The following is a 12,210-nucleotide window of genomic DNA, read 5'->3' as shown; positions in this document are numbered from 1 at the left end:
TTTATTGGGACTTTGTCACTGACTTCAGTGGGTAAACACCCCTCTAAGAGGACAAAACCATGTTCATTAAACAGGTGTTTGGCTAGGCAGTAATCTTGGTATGGAAAGATTGTAAGGACAAGCAGCAGAAAATAAAAAAAAAAAACATCAGCAGAATTGCTCTGTATTGTGGAGTAGAGTGAAGTACCATACTGAAAGACAAAAAAAATAAAACATGTCCTATGTATGGCCAGAAATTAATGTCTGCAATTTGAAACTAGTAATTGTGAATGGATGAGCTGGTCACCAGGTCTTTATAAGGTATGGAGAAGAGGAAGAAGGAAAAATGCTGGGCTTGGCTTGTGGCAGACTCTGAAGTCAGCTGAGTACACCTCTGTGTGCATGGCAGAACTGTGGAAGGGTTTTTGGAAGGCAAGCTCCTGCCATTTATCCTCCTTTCATCACTTGATCCCTTTGTCCAAAATTGTGCCTCAGTCACAGGGAGCATGTTTGGGGGAATAACCCTGCGTTTTCCTACACTGACCAGCAGAGCTAAGATTGAAAGGGAAGAGCACAAAATCTGAAAAGCCGGATGGTATTAAACACCAGGTCCCACAACAAAGAGAGGCTTTGGCTGATGTAATGTAGAAAAATTCCTGTATTTCAATGAAGTTGAAATCTGCATAGCAACATTTGAAAGTGAGGTCTGTGTTGTTCACAGATGAATGAGAGGTTACAGCAAACCTGGCTTCATTTATATGTGCCTTTGTATGTATGCACAGTATCTGCTGGGATTAGAGTAAGAAATCATTGGGTGTAAAACATTTACACCTCAGAAACTTTAGCTAGCCCTCACTGTCTTCATAGCAATGTGTGCTGCTCTGAACCCATTTAACCCTGTAAGCAGGGCAGCTGCTGATCAGAGACACTGACTGAAGTTGAAGTGGTCAGTTCCTTCAGTTTGGCTCTGCCAAATTTTGCTGCAGTGTGAGGGTAGATTTCAAGGTTTAACTAAGGCTTCTAAAAGGTCACCTCCAGATTGTCCTCTAAAACAAAGACTTAGTTGATAGCTCTGCTCACAGACACAAGGTGCCCTTGCTGAGTAGGCTTTTGTACAATGGATTGTGGATTTTCAGACTGGGGAATTGCCAGTGGGACACATCAAGGCATGAAGAAAAGATCAATGGTGATCTTTTAACACACACACACACACACACACACACACACACCCCAAAAAAAAAAAAAAAAAAAAAAAAAAAAAAAAAACAAAACAAAACAAAAAAAAACAAACAAAAAAAAACAACACCCCCAAACCACCAAAATCAAAAAAGAGAAGAAATTTCAAGAAGGTTGTACAGTCTTATGAAGGTTTGTGTTCAGACACAAATGATGACTACCTCTCTCAGACAGACAGTCTATATAAATGAATTGATTCAATCCAAGGCCAACATGAAGCATGTGAAGATGTGGGAGGTTTGGGAGGGGAAGCAGAATGCAACTGAACTACTACTTCAGTTGCAATGCAATTGAACTACTCTCTTTTCTTCAGAGCGACAGAGTCCCTGGAGGACATGCAGAGTACATTCAGAGAAACAAGGCTGGTCTCATGGACCTAGTGCTTCTCATGGCAGCCCCCGACCTCTAGGTGAGCATTGATAGCTTCAGTCCTCCACTTGGAAAAAGAGAAAATAATTTGAACAGCAAGGCTTAAATCTGTATCCTTCTTTCCCATTTGTCACAGCAGTACTGAATAGATCAATCAATAGAACAAATTTTGACTTTTTTCTCTGGATATCTGGCAGGGGAAGGATTTAGAATGGAAGAGAGAATGTGACTGAAGCAAATTATGAGTTATCTGAAAGCCATCCAGTTTAAAAAGGGGTATGCATGAAGAGATACTAAGTGATAATCAAGTACCATTTCTCACATTTGTGGCAGATAATCTCTGAAGGCTCTGAAGCACCTCACTGCACTTAAACAATTTTGAATATGAAGGTAAACCACGTTAAAAAAAAAACTACTGAAAGTGACACAAAAGGTCCTATTAATTTTTTTGAAAATTATATGTAACATATTTATGTGTCATGTGTGAATAAGTGAGGCTGAGAGGAAAAAATAGATAGCCTTAATCTTGGGACAAATATGCTCTATTTTTTCTTAATATAATATGATTGCTAAATTAGGAAATATTTTTCCCCTCTCCTTAGTTATTCCTTGAAGGTTTTTCTAAAATTTTTGAATAGCATTAGAAAATCTTCATTGCACTCTAAACAATGGCTGCTTAAAGAGGAATCTGATGAATTAACAGTAATAAACATAATTAAATATCTAAAAGTAGAATATAGTTAATGTATTAAATTCTTAATATAACCAAACCTCAGTTTGCTGATTCTCTTCCCACTTAGTTACACATTGCAAAGATAAATATTTAAAAGCAAGATAAATTAAGAACATGCTCTCAGTCAGTGTGAGGGAAAAAAAAAAAAAGAAGCAACCTTGAATATAAGCAACTCACCTGAAAAGCAGAGATATACAAGAAGGAGGTAGCTGCTGCATTGCATACCAAAAAGGAGTTGGGCCTATAGCATATATATAAGCAATATGCACAAAGCCATCTTTGGCTGCTTGCAGAAGAGAGGCAGGGGTGCTGCAGGAAGATACCACAGAATCCTTATATGGAAAGAAGACAGTGTGGCACAGCATGCAAAGCAGGATGAATTAAATGTGCTGATTAAATGAACAGCTTGCTTCTTTTACTTCACTGAAGTTCAAAGCTTTCTAGCCAACCATTTTAAGCATACCTAGCAATCAAATAAATGACTTATGTTATAAAAGCCTCATGCAGAGAAACAATAGGTAATGCACAATTGATCCCTACAGGCCTCTATCCCTCACCTTTGTTCAGGGTTCTAAAAAGAATACTTAATACATTCTAATGCAGGTATAAAGGCTAAAAGGCTGAGAGAAAAGAGACTGTCCACTACAACAGCATAAAAGGAAACTGGGGACAATGCCCTCTATCCTGATTCTGAAAGATGGTGCAATCAGCTTTTTTCCCAAATCATACCTCAGGTATGCTGCACATTCATTCCTTGTGTGCATATCTTTGGCTAAAAGATTAATGGTAAAACAGTCAGTGTTGCTTGCCCTGTAAAGTGTCAGTCTGCAAGCATCAGGACATGTGAGCTCTAATTTTGAATGTAACAGGGTGTTACTGCTTCCTGAAAATTCATGGCAGGGAGTAAGGTGGCACAGGTAGTCCCTAGGCCTCATTATGAGGAGCAGGAGGTCTAGCACCTTTGATCAAAGAGGTCAAAGAAAATGCAGACACATCATAACTCTTCATTCAGACTAGGACAAGAGGAAGAGAAGTATTTTTGTTTGTAATCTGAAGTATTACTGTATAAATCAGTACTGACAGATGTTGATTGTAGTGCCCTAACAGGGTTTGGTTGCAATGTATACTGTGCTGCAATACTAAGTTGACGATATTTTTCAGAGAAAGAACATCTAGAATTTAGAGTCATGCTATCCTGAGCTGTGAATTTGGCTGTTGTGTTCTGCTAAACCAGCTTGGTTCTTCAAGTGTCTCAGTATGGATTTATGAATTATCTTTGGACTATCAATTACAATAGATCCATTTAATCCTCCATTTAATCTTGCCCACAAGCCATGAGAAGAACTGAAAGCTTCTCATTTTCCCAGCTTCCTGAAGGTCTTTAGCATATTGTGTGATATTTGGACATCAAACATCCCACATATATGATCTTGAAATGATCTTGATAGGACCTGGCTCAATCTTTAGGTACTAAACAAAACAAATGGAAGAAAGATTTTGTTCTTTCTCTGAAATCCCAGATAACTGCTACTGGTTGGAATATTTCTGTATGAAACCCCTCACATTTCTTATATGTAAAGATACCACCAAACCTCACCTATGATGTGAGACAGAAGCCTGGACTGGCAACATGTTTCATCATTGTAATAGTAACCTCCAGACATTCTTCCAATCTGTCTTTTTTAAAAAAACCAGCATTACATTACCCTCCTTTAAATGTCTGCTGATAAATAACCTGTGCAGTCGTGTCCCTCTTCAATGAATAGCCAATTGGCATGCTAGGACTGAATTTATTACACTAATTCTTACTGTTTCACTGGCATCCTTTGTTTTTTCTGTGTACTTGTGCTCATGCTTCACTCAGACTCTTTTAGTCAGATTTTTTTTTTTTTTTACTAATGTGCAGTGATTAACATAATGGTATGTCACATCCTACATCAGACTTGAAAATAACAAAGAGAGCTTCAAACACTGAAGAAAAGGCCAAGGACTAAGCCAGACTGCAGGTTAGAGCAAAGCACATGGAAGTACAATATAGTATTGGTTTGTAGCTGTCTTGTTCCTAGGAGCAAATAGGAACAAGAGAGGTAATCAGAGCCAGATGCAGATGCAGGAGGAAGATGGGGGAATTTCATGTACTGACGCACATGAAGAACTGTGGCTCTTGCTTGCTTCTGTTGTGTTCATGGAAACAGGACACTTCATGAGTACTTGTACATGGAATAGTTATTACACCTGAATAGGGAACAAATCTCTGCATCACAGAGAAATAGCCATGCTAAAGGCTGAATATAAGCTATGTAGGGTGCTTATGTAGGCATCATAAAGCACACATATACACACACTCCCTAATTTGTAGCATTCTAAAGTGTTGATAATAAAAGCAGAATGTAAACTCTTGATATTTATTGTGCTTTCTAGGATGCTATGTCAGATTCTACAGGATTAAATAGAATAAGATTTCTTTTGTACATAAACCATGACAGAAAATTTATATGCAGTTGAAGAACTCTAAAGAAATTCATAAAGCTCAATAATTGTTTTCCTATTAGTTATGAACCATTTGGTTGACACAGTTTCTTTGGACTGTTAAAATTTTGAAACTTTTAAAAAGAAGTTCAAGGATTTGGACAAATGAAACCCCATTCACCTAGCTATTTTTCTGCTGGAAATTTAGTGTAAGAGACTAAACATAATAGATATTTTCTCAGATATTTTCACCCACAGCAATATATAAACTTAACAGAGGATGAACTATAGATCTGGCCTATGAGCTGCTTGAGTGCTGTGTTGTCCTGCTGAATTGTGTACAGCAAAAATATAAAGGAAGGGCAGTTAAAATAGGCAATGCAGGGAAGTAACATCTCAGGCTATTGCAGATGTTTGTGCAGTAAACCCAAGTAAATTACTAAAGTACAAGCCCTAAAATGCCATTATCGAATGAGAGCTGGATAAGAAACACAAGACAAAGAGAAAATGTTTAATTTGGTGTAAAAAGAGCAGTAATGTCTCCAATTTTACTGTGAAACAGTAAAAAATAACATTGTGAAAAACAACATAAAATGAAAACATATGGAAAATTCCTGATTAGATCGTCAGGATGAAAAATGACTGAGACATTTCTGCATGAGTGAAGGAATCAAAATGAATGGACAGAGTCAGTGTTACTAAAATTCAGTGTTTATAAATTTTAAAACATGCACTTTAGAAGGGATAATCTGTACTACTGACTTTCTATAATGAAGTCTAAATGAACTACAATCACTTAGAAAAAGTGTCAATTGTTATTGCAAGGTGCCTAAAAAAACCCAGTGTTCAATACGGTGCAGTAGTTAAATAACTAAGCAAGATTCTAGCTGCATGCATAACATGGTTGAGAATACTAAAAAAAATCCTCTTGTCCAAGGTCATTAGCCAATTTCATGGGTTTGTCAGCAGTGTTCTTTTGGGTGTTTCCGTGGGTTTTTTTTTGGTTTTTTTTTTTGGTAGGAGAGTACCTCATGTATTTTTGATGCAGTTTCTTTACATACAAAAATTGTGCTCAAAGATGAGGTCACAATAGAAACTAAATTGGAGATTTTAATTTTTCTCACAGTTCCCAAATGTCATAAACCCAACCTACTGCCAAAAGAAATCCTTACTCAAAGAACTCCTGACATTTTATTGGAGGTCAAATCTTCATAATTGGAGGTGGAGGGAGTGTTTGTTTTGGCTGTTTCTCTGTCTTCCGTCTTTAAATGCACAGAACAATCTCCATCTTGCCTAAACTGAGATATTTAGTGTAAAAGCTCAGTAGTTCCAATACATAAACTTTTTGCAGAAGCTTGCTCAGAATAGTCCATCTGGCACCAAAAAGTATAAATAAAATCAGCCTTGAGATACAAACAAGACCTGAGAAAAAGCACACTGTATGACATGGAAATTGGAATTTTTTTGTGTCCCGTGAACTGTTAATGTCCTCTGTATCTGTAACAAATGACTACTATATTTGCATTAAAAATTGGTTAAAATAAATTAATTTAGCAGTTTTACTGACAGAAGCATGCCTTATTCCTTCTGAAAATTGTTCAGCTATTTTTCAAGTTTTCAAAAATGTACAAAAAAAAATCATTCTGTTGCTTTAGAGTGGAATTAATAGCTGAGTATAATGCAGATGCCTGGTACTTGGACGAAAGACTGCTCTGGGGTTTCAGGTGTCTTAGCTGCAAGTCAGAATTATGTCCAGTTTAGGGCACATGAGCACAAGCCAAAAATCTTAATTAAGCTAGCTTGTTGTAACTGATGGATGGAAATAACACCAACAAATAAGAAATTAAATGTAGCAGATGGAAACCAAAACCCAATAATTTTATCCAAGAAAAGCATATAAGACTTAAAAACTTATAGGCCTCAAAAAAAAGTAGTTAATTTTTTTTCCAGACTTCAGCATTTTACATGGCATGAATACGTTTGTTCATGCTCAATATATAATTTTCCCATTAAATCTGATATCAATTGCCAAACAAAAAGTGGAGATGTCTACTTAGGCAGATAATTAAGTAAATCAAGGTTTTCTGACAAATGTAGATAATAGGGATGTTTTCAACCCCCCATTGCCAAGTAGTTCTTATAAAAACCCAAACCACTGAAGGTACAAGTTTGCAAATAACTGTAGATTAATAGAATCTATTATTATTATATATAGATTATATAATATATAATATATATAATATATATAAAATATATATAATATATATAATATATATAATATATATAATATATATAATATATATAATATATAATATATATAATATATATGTATATATAATATATATATTATATATAGAATTTATTATTATTTTAATAATAATAAAAAAGGATGTTTAATAGTCTTTGAATCCATGCACAGCAGAAACATGATATTCTCTGAAGATGTTAGGAAGGAGAGCTTGAACAACTCATGAGATTAGTCATTGCCTTCTTCAGCCATTTTTCATAGGTAACCATGGGGTCAGAGAAACACAGCAAAACACATTCTGTGGGGACTTGTTCATTTTAGGGTGCTTTACAGCACAAAACAAATATATAGTGGGAGAAAGTCCTTCTGAGCTAGTTGTTGTGTAAACAGACAAAGTATGTTTTGGGTTTTTTCTGTTCAACAACCATTCCCTATAAAAATATTTGTAACAATATTGTGCATTTTAAACGTACCAGTTTGTATCCTACCTTACTGTGGCTTGACTTTAAGCAACAAGCCTATTCAAGGCAATCCAAAGTCTTCTCTGTTTTTTTAAATACACTGAGTGACTCAACAAAATAAACATATTTGCATATCAATGTGTCTCCACTTAAGTCTTTAGATCATCACAATTACAATATCACTTGCACCATCCCCTGTGCATGCTGGCAATTTTGGTATTTGATTTTTGTATAAAAATGAAGGATTTTGTTTTTCAGTTTGGATAATACAAATTATTCTACTAATTATGCAAAGAATCATGATATCATAGAATGGTTTGGGTTGGAAGGGGCCTTAAAAATCTTCTAGTTCCAACTGCTCTGCCATGGGCAGGGACACTTTTCACTACATCAGGTTGCTCAAAACCTGATCCAGCACTTTCAGGAATGGGACATCCACAACCTCCCTGAGAAACCATCCAGCAGCTCACCATGTTCATGGTAAACTATTTCCACCTAATATCTAAATTTTCCCTCTTTTGTTCTTGATTTATTTCCCCTTGTCTAGTCACGATATGCCCATGTAAAAAGTTACTCTCCTGTGTTTTATAAGCCCTCTTTGTGTACTGGAAAGTTGCTGAAAGGTCTTGCTGGAGCTTTCTTTACTTGAGGATCAACAAGCCCAGCTCTCAGCCTGTCCAAATAGAAGAGGATGCTTCAGCCCCGGAACATCTTTGTGGATCTCCTCTGGGCTGTTCCAACAGATGGCTTTCTGTTCCAAACACATGGCTTTCTTATGTTGAGGCTCCAGAGGCAGATTCAGCATTCAAAGTGGGGTCTCACTAAAGCAGAGCAGAGGGACAGACTCCCCTTTCTTGCCCCACTGGCCACGCTGCTCTGGAAGCAGTGAAGGACACAACTGGCTTTCTGGGTTGCAAATGCATATTTCTGGGTCATGTCCAGCTTTTCAGCCACAACAACCCCAGACCTTCTCAGGTCTGCTCTCAATCAGTTCTTCTCCACTCTCTGCTCGTGTCTGGGATTGCCCTGCCCCAGATGCAGCAACATGCACTTGGCCTTGTTGAAGTGTATCAGGTTCTTGTGGGTCCACTTGTCTGGATGGCAACCTGTCCTTCTGTGTCACCCCCACTGCTCAGCTTCTGTCACCTGCAAACTTGCTGAGGGTGCACTGGATCCCACTGTATTTGTCACATACAAAGACATTAAAGGGTCCTGGCCCCAAGACAGCCCTGAGGGATACCATCCATCACCAGCTAGCACCCAGACATAGAGTCATTGACTGTAACTCTCTGGCTGTGTCCAACCAGCCAATTCCTTATCCATGAAGTAAGTCACCCTTCAGAGCCATATCTCGCCAGTGTGGAGATCAGGATGTTATATATGACTCTGTGAAAGGACTTGGGTAAGGCTGGGAAGATGACATCTGTCATCTTCACGTGCTGACCATTGCAGTCACTCCATCATAGAAGGCCCCCAAATTTGTCACACACAATTTTCCCTTAGTGAAGTGGTGTTGGCTGTCTCAGATCACTGCATTGTTCTGTATGTTCCTTAACATTGCTTCCATGAAGATCTGCTTTATGATCTTCCCAGGGGCAGAGTTGAAGCTCACTGCTCTGTACTTTCCTGGATTTTCCATTCTTCATTTTTAATAATTTTTTCCCCTTTTTCGGGTCCCCAGGGGCATCCCTTGAGTGCTGTAACTTTTCAAGTATGCTTGGCAACAACATCAACTAGACCATCAAAGTTGCCTCAGAACTCTGGGATGTAAGGCCTGTGTGCTTGTAGTCATTCAGTTTTATCAACTGGAACCAAAGGTGTCTTTCACTTAGAGTAAGAGGAACTTCACTCCCCCAATTTAGGGACTTGAGAGTCCTGGGAAGCCTCACTGCCAGTGAATACTGAGCTGAAGAACTCACTCTCAGCCTCTTCCATAAATGTATTGTTCAATACAAGGTACTTGATACCTTATTTATTCTTTAAAATAAAGATTAGTTTTCATGCATAATACAAGATTAGTAACAGGAGAGAAATGCATGTCAAAACAGCAAAGATGTTAATGAATGTCCAGAATATTTACAGACATATTTAAGTAAGCAGAGTATGATTCTTTTTAAGGTATTAAGGAACTTGTTGAAGTGATCTCTAAATTATTAGCTATTACCTTTGAACACTCCTAGAGCATGCACCCAAGAATTTAAAACACAGGAATGCATAGAAATAATGATTTAAAAAAAAAGTTAAAAGCAGAATCTGAGGAATTATAGGCAAATAATTCCATTTAATGCCTGGAAATAAAAAAATAAAAAACATTTGAAGACTGCTACTGACATTGCTAACAAAGTCTGTCCAGGCCAATTTTGTTGCCTTCACTGATAACCTAAATAATCTGGCTGGTAAAGGGGAGGAAATGACTGAGATTCCTCTTGATTTTAGAAAGATTAACATGTAAAAGGTATTTTCTGTAAAGCAGCAAAGTAAACATGCAGAGAAGATTCTGGAAAAAATTAAATTTAAAAATTTTAAATTAAATTTAAAACTTAAAACTTGCTCTCAGGTTAGCTAGGAATTATTCACTGAAGCTAGAAAGGCAGTCTGAACATGGGGTGTCAGTTCCATTTGTTGTTATATTAATGATCTGGATGACAAAGTAGGAAATACACTGATTAATTCTGTATAGGCCATGCTGGAGGGAACTATCTGCAAGGATTTCAATGAACAGGATCAGAAATCTAAGTGGTTTTGTTAGACTGATGGAGCAATCTGAAATCAATGAGATGGAATTTAATACAAGTGAGTGCAAGATGCTACCTTCCGGAAAAAAAAGGTAGCAAAATACATAAACATGAGCTTTGAGATAACTGACTAGATAGTGTTTCTGAAGAAAAGACTGGGGCTGCAGTGACCAAAAACTGAGTGCAGGTTACAAAGTCACAAAACAAATCTGATGCCTGACAGAATTAAGAGGTGTTATAAAGAACAAGGATTATTCATTCCACTCAGCATTCTCTGGATTTTTGCTACATTTTAATGCCCCAGTTTTGAGACAAATTAGGAGATTATAGAGGACAGAAACAAGAGGGAACTAAGGATTAGAATATTAGAATATTGGGGAAAAGTAATAAAGGATTATATTCTTATAGTCTGAATTTAGAAATTATGGTAGGTAAAGTAACAGCAGAGAATACTCTAAGACATTTTTTCAAAAACTCCAATCAGATACAAAAAAAACCAAAAAGTAGCCTCAGATGGATATTTTCACCCTGAATGTCTAAATTTTTTATGTGGAGCTGTGAGCAATCCGAAATCCAAAATAAAATATGGCAAGGCTAGAATTCAATACTTTTAATTTAGGCATCTGAAAGCCTAGACATCCAATGTAATCCAGGTGCTTTGAGTCTTTCCTCAGTCAAGGCATAGGCACGGTTCAATCCTCAGTCAAAGTAAAGACAGCAGTTCAATCCACTGTATAGTCACTATAAACCCTCCCAGGTTCTTATTGCTCTCATTTGATTAACATAGAGACTTGGACTAAAACCTAAATTAAGAAAGATTCAAGGTTAAGAGAAATTTATTCTATTATTAAGAGAGATTGATTCTATTATTAAGAAAACCAGCACATTATATTGCTTAATCATCTAAATTCACACAGATGTGAACAGTCAAAGACAAAAGAACATTGATTAATAAGCAAAACTACAGAAAGTAAATAGACTTTTACGGGTTTGAAGGTGCTAGACATGAGTGGAGACAAAAATTAACTTTGGACTAGAAATATAAATAGAGATCAAAAGTGAAAAAACCTCATCCAGTAGTGACCTGAGTACTTACCAGCAGAAATGTTTAAGCAGCAAAACTTCTTTAAAAGAGGAATTTAAAAATTGCATTTTTCTGTATGACCAAGATAATGAGCAGTTTTTAAAAATAAAACAATGTGTCTTCTGGCCAAAATGTGTAAGGCTATTATACAAGACATAAAGAGTCCATGGCGAACAGCTTTAATTAAACAAAATTGCAAAATAAATAATATGAAAATAAATATGCCTATGTAGAATGTTGGATTTTGCATTCCCTATGATATAGGCAGATGTGTTTCATGCTAATTGGTAAAAGACATTTTTCAGAAGAGACAGAGAAATATGATTTTTTATAAAATTAACATGAATTAACTTCACTGCTTCTTGAACTGTGCACAGCTTTGATTACAAAGTAAATGCTTCTGAAGGTCATGCTCATTAGAGTTACCCAGGGCAATATCAGGTCTTGATGTTTACTTATGGCAGTGGCTTTCTGCTCCTGATTCTGTCAATAGAAAACTAATCCTAACTTCCTCCCTGCTGTGGTTTAGGTTCAGTGCTCTCAGTGAGACTCTCCAAACCCACACATCACTGTCTCTGGCATCCCTTCACCTCCTGCTTCCTGCTGCAGTGGGATGGAGTTGGCAACTGGAGACAAAAGGCAAAGGTTACAGGGTGAGATAAGAGCAATTTACTGGAAACAGAAATGAGATGAGAAAATGAACAAGTGAACAAATGAACAAAACTAATAACAGAGGGTATAAGAAAATAAACAAATTCCATGGGGGGAAAAACAAACAAACCAACCAATAATAAATACTGCTCGGCTACCTCCATTGTGTTTTCTTTACCAGAGGGAATCTCTTCTCCCTAGAAGAGACTCTCCCCGCAATGACCTGAGCTTGTACAGAATAAATT

The 12,210-nt window shown here is 36.9% G+C and overlaps 1 protein-coding gene across 1 annotated transcript in view; it reads right to left on the bottom strand.

Moving 5' to 3' along the window:
- RAB3C (RAB3C, member RAS oncogene family) overlaps positions 1-12,210 on the bottom strand; it is a 122,494-nt gene that overhangs the window by 29,653 nt on the left and 80,631 nt on the right. The window lies entirely within an intron of this gene.

Source organism: Passer domesticus, chromosome Z, assembly GCF_036417665.1.
Source record: "Passer domesticus isolate bPasDom1 chromosome Z, bPasDom1.hap1, whole genome shotgun sequence".
In the NCBI taxonomy this organism is placed as follows: domain Eukaryota; kingdom Metazoa; phylum Chordata; class Aves; order Passeriformes; family Passeridae; genus Passer; species Passer domesticus.
Note: the sequence above shows the minus strand (reverse complement) of the source record. Positions and strands in the feature narration are given on the sequence as shown.